Source organism: Syngnathus typhle, unplaced genomic scaffold (assembly GCF_033458585.1).
Source record: "Syngnathus typhle isolate RoL2023-S1 ecotype Sweden unplaced genomic scaffold, RoL_Styp_1.0 HiC_scaffold_33, whole genome shotgun sequence".
In the NCBI taxonomy this organism is placed as follows: domain Eukaryota; kingdom Metazoa; phylum Chordata; class Actinopteri; order Syngnathiformes; family Syngnathidae; genus Syngnathus; species Syngnathus typhle.
The window spans coordinates 318,816-327,249 of NW_026871939.1; the positions used below are offsets into that span (position 1 = coordinate 318,816).

The window sequence follows — 8,434 nt, forward strand, 5'->3', positions numbered from 1 at the left end:
ACCATCGCTGTGACAACAGCGACGAGTGAACTCTCCACCTGCAGGTGCCCAAAACGACTAACTTGTCTCCGTGTGGTTCTTGCAAAATAAGTTAGAGTGAGCACCACTCTAACAAGTTTGCCGAGTCTTTTGAGTTTGCTTCAATAAACCGTGGTCCAAGCTGCACTTGGTCTCCCTGCTCCATTTCCACACTCCGTTCATAACATGTAAGCGAGTCCATCACTCGTGTACTCCATCGCTTTTCGGCCTTTTGGCTAAAATCAAGTGTAGTATCTGTTCTTGGGTTTGGGAATTAAGAGAGCTGACCATAGAAGAGAGAATTTTAACCATAAAAGTGGTGATTTTACCCTTGGTTTTACTAATCAGTTCTGTTTTCATCCCAACAATGAAGGTGCTTTTAGAGTTGGACCGAGCCATTTTTTACTTCATCTGGAAATCCAAGTTGGAGAGACTGAAGAAGGACACCATGAAGAAAAACAAAAAAAATGGAGGAAAAGGAGTGCCGGACTTAAAGCTCTTCTTAAAGCCTCGGAAGCAGATATGTTGCCCTGCACCTGCGAAGCGCGCTCCTTACACCAAATGCACCGAAAAGCCAAGCAATGACACGATTCTGGATGGACTCATACCTCCGGAAACTAAAACTAATAACCACCGACCAAATAATTCCTGTGTCTTTTAACCTGCCACCTTCTTATTCCTTAATCAAGAAGTTTTTGAAGAACTTTAAATTAGAGCAAGAAAATAGTGAAATTTTAACAAATCACAGATGTATGATCTCTGTCGTACAGGAGCGGGAAGCGGTGCGTCCAGTGCGCGGGCTTGCATTCGGCGAGCCCGCAACAGTTTGGCGCAACGACAACCACCCCGCCCTGTCAAAACAAACTTAAGGACCTGTCATGGATGGTGGCCCATGATGTCCTCCCAGTCAGGTCCGTTATGCACTCTCGGGGCATGTCAGCTCTCTCAACGTGCCCCTGACCTGGCTGTGGCGCCCAGGAGTCAGTGTGGGACCTGCTCTGGTAGTGCAGGGCTGCCGTAGACCTGTGGGTGACCTGCAATTCCCCGCAAGGTAAGCGCAGAATGCAGACCTTGTACTCTATGCAGTGACCCCGTTGAAAATCAAGCAAGAAGACTTTACAAACAAGTCGCTGACCTTTGCTGCCATCAAAGACGCCATGTGGACTTCCAGTAACTTGCTGGTAAGGAAGAACAGACAGATACCCCCCCAGCCCGTGGCTGTGCTCCAAATGGCTGCAGCAACTCTCACAGCTGCACACGGCAAACCTAGGAGACATCGACCTGGTATTGCAGTACCTCCAGGAATGGTGCACCCCCTCTACTGGTCAAATCAATAGTTCATATGTTAGAAAACCATTTCAATCCGTTCGCTTCATTCTTACAGGATTAAGCAGTCAATTATGACTTGATGGGGTCTGATCTCAATGTAAGATGTTAGGATTTGAGGCTTCCCCACCAAACGGTTTGCAAATAGGTTCATTTCTCGAGGCTTCATGTGCACACAACCCCCCCCCCCCCCTTTGCTGGTCAAAAGGAGTAATTTATTCCATTAATGAGAATTACACTCACCTTTATATCTTGCTTCATGTAGTCTGATCAAAATGAATAAAACTTCTCTGTATGTCCATTCACGTGTAACATTGAAGGATGTGGACGTGTGTTTCAATATGTAAATAAATACCATCGTTGTCTATTAAGAAGTTAAAAGTTGATGAAACACATTTCTTTTTTGTAGGGATGCTATGTTTTAACAAGGAAAGACTGATATGCTTATGGATGAAGATGACTTGTACTTGTGATTGTGCTTGTAAACAGTAAAGAGGAGTGCGTGTGCAATTGAGGGGGTGGTTATTGGTTTTATTCAAAAACAATATTTTTGGCCAAATTACAATAGACTGACATGTGCCCATTCAGTGGGAACCACCAGAAATTAAACTGCATTGATAAACGAGGTCCCTTCGTTAGTCGTCACCTTACCGTGGTGGAAGGGTTTGCGCGCCCCAAGGATCTTGGATCCGTGTTGTCTGGGGCTTCATGCCCCTGGTTGGGTCACCCATGGCAAACGGATCCTAGGTGAGGGGCCAGACAAAGCACGGCTCTCACAAGCCCCTTATGAAGAAAAACATAATTGGATTTTGTTTTTCCTCACCCGGACGCGGGTTACCGCCCCCCCCCCCTTTGGAGCCAGGCCTGGAGGTGGGGCTCGAAGGCGAGTGTCTGGTGGCCGGGCCTTCGCCCATGGGGCCCGGCCGGGCACAGCCCGACAAGGAAACATGGGTCCCCCTTCCCATGGGCTCACCACCTGTGGGAGGGACGAAAGGGGTCGGGTGCAGTGTAAGCTGGGCGGCGGCCAAGGGCAGGAAACTTGGCGGACTGATCCCTGGCTTCAGAAGCTAGCTCTTGGAACATGGAATGTCACCTCTCTGGCTGTAAAGGAGCCCGAGCTGGTGTGCGAGGCAGAAAGGTTCCGACAAGACATGGTTGGACTTGCCTCCGCACCCATTTGGGTTCCGGTATAAGCTGGCCCTGGACTCTCTTCCACTCTGGAGTTGCTCACGGTGAGAGCAGGTGTGGGTATACTTATTGCCCTCCGGCTGGGCGCCTGAACATTGGAGTTCACCCCGGTCAACGAGAGACAACCCTAACCTACCTGTGTAGGTGGCTACACCAATGTGGCTACGCAGAACGGGAAAACAAGTTCAGGATCCTAACAGCCTGGAGTATGAATGAATGGGTGCCTTTGCGTCTGTTAGTTTGTACGTGTGTGCGCGCATATGAATGGCCTAGGTAGGTTGATGTGGAGGCGACGTGATCAAAATTGAAGATAAGCTCCCTCTCGCCTGTAAGTGTAATACAAATTGAGATGAATAGGATTTGATGATTACTCAGGGGCACCATTGACGTCAAATGGTTCAATGGAGAAGGCCCGTTTCCTGTGGCTGGACAAGACAGGACCATCTAGTCCAGCTGGGATGGGTATGATAATGTGTCAGAGACACCTTGCTGGTCCTTTTCGCTCCCCAACGACGCTATTGACACATTACGTGAATGTGTCAAAACGGTGGGGGAGTAGAATGATTTAATCTACTGTAAAATTCAATGTTTTGTCAAATGTGATTGTTTTTGGAGTCTTAACAGGACACGTAAGAATTCAACAGACAGTGATGGGAGGAGCGGAAGAAACATCTCGAATGAGCCCATCTCACATGCCGTCCGGCTGGCCGGCAAAGGAGATACGTGGTATCATCTGTCCCAGTGCGCCCCGAAGAAGGTTTCCTGCCAGGAACCAGATCCGCCATCAACAGCATCCCCGCCCCCGGTACAAACAGAGGCAGAATAATCCTCTTCCCCCTTGGTGGCCACGTAGTCCACCCTGAGCCACTGAAGACAACGACCACGCAAGTTTCCAAGTTCTCCCCGGACGGAGCAGATCTGCGAAGGGGGTGAGAATTGTCCTCACCCTCCACCAGTGGGCGTGCGAAGCCCCCAACGGCTGAACAATCACGAGCAATTTTTATTTTGATTGATAACATTCTGGTCGCCTAAGGCAGAGGGGCCGTGTAACTCTTTTTCTGCATTTAATCTGGCCGCAGGTTTTTTAAATTACACACACCATTTGGACTGGAGTATTGAGAAGAAACCTCATCTTCCCTGGACGTTATTGCTTTCATTGTATTTTCTCACTTATGTTTGATTGATCGAGGTTGACATAATCATATGATAAAACAGGAGGGATATGTTAGGGTTTGCAGAATATCTTCATCGTATGATTATGTTGGAATGTAACCTGTAATAATTTAATTAGTTTGTCCTGTCTAGACAAAATTAGTTTACCACCGATTGACTAATCGCAGAGGAAGCAATCAAAGTTGCTTTGTTTACAGAAAGTCGTAAAAGGCCCCCTGCTATGCTTTGATCAGCAGGGGACCGTCTTCACCTTATCCTGTGTGTTCCCACACCCCCACTTTCAACCCCACTCTGTTTCTCTCAATAAATAAGCACCTGACGAGGCCTGAGTCAGACTTCATTCGACCATCGCTGTAAGCACAGCGACGAGTGAACTCTCCGCCTGTAGGTGTCTAAAATGACTTGCTTGACTCCTGTGTGGTTCTTGCAAAATAAGTTAGAGTGAGCACCACCCTAACATTGACCCATCCACAAACCACCTTTCCCCTTTGACAAGTGGTGTGTCAATTAAATCTTGTCTGGGCAGCTGTAGATGTTCTGTAGCATCCAAACAGTTATGTGGTGTACCATCCCCTGGCAACGGAATCAACGTTGCTGGGTTAAGGACTGTGCACCTCTTTATCACAATGTGTGGTTGTGACAGAAGCGTAGCAGTGTAGGATAGGTGTCTGGCAGGTGACAAAAAGTTCATCTTGCTTTGCAGTTGCAACACATCTACAGCATGTGGAACCAGCAGCTCCATTTTGTGAAAGAGCACCACATCTGCAGATTGTCTCACTGCAAGCGCTGCCGCGCATACTGCTTGGACACAGTCTGGAAAGGATTGGGCCACTGGATCCAATTTTTTCGAATAAAATGCAATTGGTCGTAGTTTGCTGCCATGGCTCTGCAGCAACACTGAAGTCATAAAACCATTCCTGCAGTCTGCTGTTTGTACAAAGGTTTTATTGTAGTCTGGCAAGATAAGAGATGTGGTTTCCATCAGAGCCTGTGTCAGGTTTATTTCGCTGACTGAATAACTATTAAGAAGAGCAACAGCAAACAAACCACAAGTGAGACAGAATATTAAGTCTTTTCTCGCGAGGAGTGCAGTACAGATAGCTTAATACAATCTCTACACACACTGAATATCTGTAGGCACTCCCGCTCTTTTTATTTGGATTTGCCCTACCCACAGTGTGAGACATAAGCCACTAAAAGGGGAGGAGGAAAGCATGTGGGCTTTGTCTCGTAAGCAAAAATCACTAGTTGTTTACATACTGATAAGAACATCTGGGAAGAGAAGTTTGAGTGGACTGGATACAGAAGAAAAAACCTTTGACCTCTAGTTAAAACATAGCAAGGGAAGTTTTACGACATTGTGTAGGATGCAACAAGCTAAGTTATTTATTACTGGTTATATACATTCCAACCTAATCCTACGATCAAGATAGTTGGGAAACCCTGACTTTAATGGTCACTTGGAGGTTCATCTGGGGTGCAGGACAGCAATGAGGCATGTTGTCTAACAAAGTGGTCTTTGTTAGAAAGGAACTGTCCTTCTGTGGTACATCATAAAAACAGCAAGGCCAAACAGCAAGCATATATTGCAGTAATATTGCGGTAAGGCATTGATTAGAGAACGCATGATAAAATACTATATATACATTTTTCTAACAGCCTGTTTCAGCACTACAAAAGCATCATCTGCTTCTGGAGTCCACATTCATTTTTCTGTCATTGCCATGGGGACTCCATGCGCAATATCTAACAGCGGTTGCGTCTTTTCCGCATAATGTGGGATCCATGCTCTACAGTAATTGCAGAGCCCCAAAAATGACATAATTTGTTTCTTCGTCTTCGGTTTTGGTGCATCTGCAATGATGTCTTCCAGAAGCTGTCAACGTGTGACCTAAATAGTTCACTTCCTGTCTGACCCATTGGAGTTTGTTCTTGTTCACTTTATTCCCTGTTTTGCAGAGATAGCGTAACAATGCTAAGGATTCTTCCCTGCAAGCAGCTTCAGTTTCAGAGGCCACCAGGAGCTCATCTACATAAACTAGAAGTTGGCTTTTGTTTGACATCTGAAAATCAGCCAAACAGGCCATGATAGCTTGCATAAAAATAGTTGGACTATCAGCAAATCCCTGTGGCAATCTGGTGTACGTATAACTTTGCCCTTTAAAGGTGAACGCAAACCAGAACTGTGAGTCTGGGTGAATTGGCACTGAGAAAAATGCATTGCTAAGATCAATTACCGTGAAAAACCTCTGGGTAGGTTTCAAAGTGTTCAGAAGTGTGTGTGGGTCAGGCACATTAGGTGCTCTTGTCTGCACTGCATCATTCACTGCTTGTAAATCTTGTATCATTCGCCAATCAATTTTATTGGCCTTTCGAACTGGAAAGTCAAAGTCTGCTTTATTGTCAACATTTTCACATGCCGAGACACACAAAGTGATCAAAATTACGTTTTCCCTATCCCACGGTGACAAGACATATTACACGACAGACATACAAATAACAGACGCAATATAAAAAACAAGAAGGCACAAACAATAAATAATAAGAGTAACAATAAATAATAAATAAATAGATAACACAACGAATAAAAGCCAGTGTGCATACAGACAGTAAAAGTACAGGACGCTACGCAGAACGGGGAAGCGAGTTCAGGATCCTGACAGCCTGGAGTATGAAGCTGTTTGAGAGTCTGGTGGTGCGGGAGCAAACGCTTCTGTACCTCTTCCCAGAGGGCAGAAGCTCGAACAAAGAGTGAGCGGGGTGACTCACATCACTCACAATCGTGGTCGCCTTGCGGGTGAGATGGGAGGTGTAAATGTCCTTCAAGGAGGGGAGCGAAGCCGTGTTCACTGTGCGCTGCAGGGCCTTCAAGTTGTAGTCAGTGCAGCCGCCACCCCAAACAGCAATACAGCTGGAGAGGACGCTCTCAATGGTGCCGCTGTAAAATGTAGTCATGACGGCCGGAGGAGCGCTCGCTCGCCTGAGTTTCCGCAGGAAGTACAGGCGGCGCTGGGCTTTCTTTGCCAGTGATGCGGTGTTGGTGGACCAGGAGAGATCCTCACTGATGTGCACTCCCAGGAACTTGGCGCTGCTCACTCTCTCCACCACAGCACCGTCGATGGTCAGCGGCAACCCACGCCCCTTTAACGTTCTCATGGCGCTCTCAACTACGTCCGCCTTACAATAACACACACAAACACACACATACACACGCACACAAATACACACACACAGCAGTGACTCTCCAATACACATCGATACCAAATGATCAGGTGTTGCTTTCCCGCCTTTTCCGGACAGTATAAACCCTTCTTACCTGGAGATGGAGGATGTTGTGCTGAATTGCCATGTGTACTGACCGCCATTAAACAACCCAAGATCTTGCCAATAAAGAACAAACCGTTACCCCACATCTTAGTTTTCCTGACCCAACAACGGACATCATCAACAACACGCAACAGCCGTTGATGGAATCGAACCCGCACTTTCTCAACTGTGAAGCGGAGATGCTAACCAGTTCTCCACCGAGCCGCCAAAGAGTATAAATATTACGATATTGAGTCAAATACAAACCAGATTACAGATACAATGGAGCCTCGGTTTTTGACCACAATCCGTTCCAGAAGGCTGTTGGAGAACTGAATCGTTCAAATTCCGAATCATGTTTTCCCATTACAAATGGGGGAAAAAAAACACCTTTTTGAAGTATTTTCTCATTTGTACATTTTTGTCCGATCGCGCAACTGCAGTGCTTAGCCTTATTGTGACAGAGCGGTCGCTAAAATTTAGAAAATATTTTTAAAGTCCTGATGTACTTTCCAAAATTTAAGTGGACCTCAGTGCGCAGGGAGCTTAATTTGGTCTGATCGCGCATTTGATATTGCATTGCTTTATGAGCGTCTTTGTGTTTTAGGATGGCTTTACTGATCCCACTTGCTTCCTTTGGAGGCATGATTAGAGTTGTTGCAGTCCTCAGAGTAACGAGAATGTAATAAAGAACCGAGTCGGTTGGCATGCGGGTCCTCTCGTGAGGTTCGACAATCGAATTTCGTTCGACATCCGGAGCAAAGAATTCTCAAATTTTTTGTTCAAATATTGATTTGTTCGAGAACCCGGACGTTTGAAAACCGAGGCTCTACTGTAAAACAATGTAACATTAAATTTTGATGAGGATGTGATTTGAACCCATGCGTGCAATCCATCGCCTGAACCTCTCGGCCACCTCGTCTTGCTCATATGGCCTAGACAACACGTTGTGCCGAGATACTTTGTGTGAAATGCTGTGGAGAGCACAATGGAGTAGAAACCCATCGCCTAAATATCTCAGCCATCGCATCTCATGCATGAGTTGTATGGGCCACATGATATGGCATGTACGGGGTAGTATAAGCTACAAGGTAAAATGATACGATACTTTAGATGTAAAATGAAGAAGAGCTAAGCCACAAAAGAAGTGACACTGTCAGCAAAGAAAAAAAAAGTTTCAATGTTGTCTCACCCCAAATCTTTGGGATCATCGGCTCTGCGCAGTTGGATAGTTCCACTAACATTTTAACATCAACATTCTTTCATGGTCTGCCTGGGTATCTCGGCTGAAGATCCTAAAGAAAAGAACCTAAATTTCTTGTATGCTATTGCATGACTGTATAGCCTCCGGCCGTCATGACTACATTTTACCGTGGCACCATTGCGTCCTCTCCAGCTGTATTGCTGTTTGGGGTGGCGGCTG

General features: G+C 46.1%; 1 pseudogene; it reads left to right on the plus strand.

Moving 5' to 3' along the window:
- The first annotated feature begins 234 nt into the window (after nucleotides 1-234).
- LOC133147129 (U2 spliceosomal RNA) lies at nucleotides 235-442 on the plus strand (annotated as a pseudogene).
- The last annotated feature ends 7,992 nt before the right edge of the window (nucleotides 443-8,434 follow it).